This window comes from Frankliniella occidentalis, unplaced genomic scaffold (genome assembly GCF_000697945.3).
Source record: "Frankliniella occidentalis isolate FOCC.00 unplaced genomic scaffold, Focc_3.1 Scaffold57, whole genome shotgun sequence".
Taxonomy (NCBI): Eukaryota; Metazoa; Arthropoda; class Insecta; order Thysanoptera; family Thripidae; genus Frankliniella; species Frankliniella occidentalis.
The window spans coordinates 949249-950469 of NW_026267187.1; the positions used below are offsets into that span (position 1 = coordinate 949249).

The 1221-nt window shown below is 50.5% G+C and overlaps 1 protein-coding gene across 7 annotated transcripts in view; it reads right to left on the reverse strand.

The window, feature by feature from the left end:
• LOC113209737 (uncharacterized) overlaps positions 1–1221 on the reverse strand; it is an 87853-nt gene that overhangs the window by 7495 nt on the left and 79137 nt on the right. The window lies entirely within an intron of this gene.

Below are 1221 nucleotides of genomic sequence, written 5' to 3' on the forward strand. Positions count from 1 at the left end.
GCGCCAGGCGCGTCGCAGCGTAACAGTGTTTCGTGAGATATCGCGAAGCCTGTTACGCGAGACGTGGTCTGGCGTACATATAGCTAGTAGTAGGTTTCAAGTGCTCAGGCCGGCTCCCAGGTTTTTAGCCCGCCCATCTGCTTTGAAAAAGCTATCTAGCGGGCTTATGCAAACGACCTCGTGTGTCTGTGTGTCTGTCTGTCTGTTCCACTAGAAGGAGATGTGCTAGAGACTTGAAATTTTCAGGGTCTCTGAAGGTCCACTCCTAGAGAACAAAACGCCTACGGCAAATCCTGGCAAACACCCCTAAGGGTGTGAATGGGGGTATCCAAGGTTCAAAAATTCTCCCAAAAAGTTTTTTTTTAACGTTCTCCTAAGGGGTAACTCGTCAAAGTAGAGCCCTTTGGGCGAAAATTTCGTCCATTTTGCTCTATCTCTAACCGTTTAGGCGCTAGAGGGTCTTTTTTGACGAAAAGAAGCTTAAAATTGTCGTAGTGAACAATCAGTTGTAGAAAAAGGCCTAAAAACCGCAATATAGAAAGGAAACTCTCCCCCTTCCCCCCAAAAACGTTTCCTAAGCAGAAGGGTGGGTTGTAGTCGCGGTGCTACGCCGTTACATCTTTTTCTCGAGTCTTTGGGGCAAACTCAAAGACGACGGGTTAAGGCGGGCCGAAGGCCCGCTACATCATTCGATCATGTTCTTCAGCAAGTCGAGTGACAGAAATGGTCGGGCCGCAGGCCCGACCATCGCCGCCGGCAGGCCAAGCAGGCCCGGCCCCTGCCGAACGGAGTTGCCAGCGGAGCGAAGCGGAGCTGGCAACTTCGTCTGGCGAAAGGGCGGGCCTGCTTGTTAAACAGTATCACAAAGCACATCTTCCTCTTCCCAAGTAACAGGGATTAGTCAAGAATACATCAAAATGACATAATATTGACCTAGTTGGCTGAGCGATTAGCGAAGCCTATTACTCCAGTGACGATCAAAAAGTTTCGCGTCTGTCTGTCTGTGTGTCTGTCTGTCTGTCTGTGCGCACGATAACTCGAGAACGAATTGAGCTATCGACCTGGGATTTTCAGGGTCGTTTTGTATCATAACAAGGTAGATGTACGCCAGACCACGTCTCGCGTAACAGGCTTCGCGATACCTCACGAAACACTGTTACGCTGCGACGCGCTTGGCATACATCTACCTTGGCCTGCGGCGCTGACACCCGAGTCAGGTAG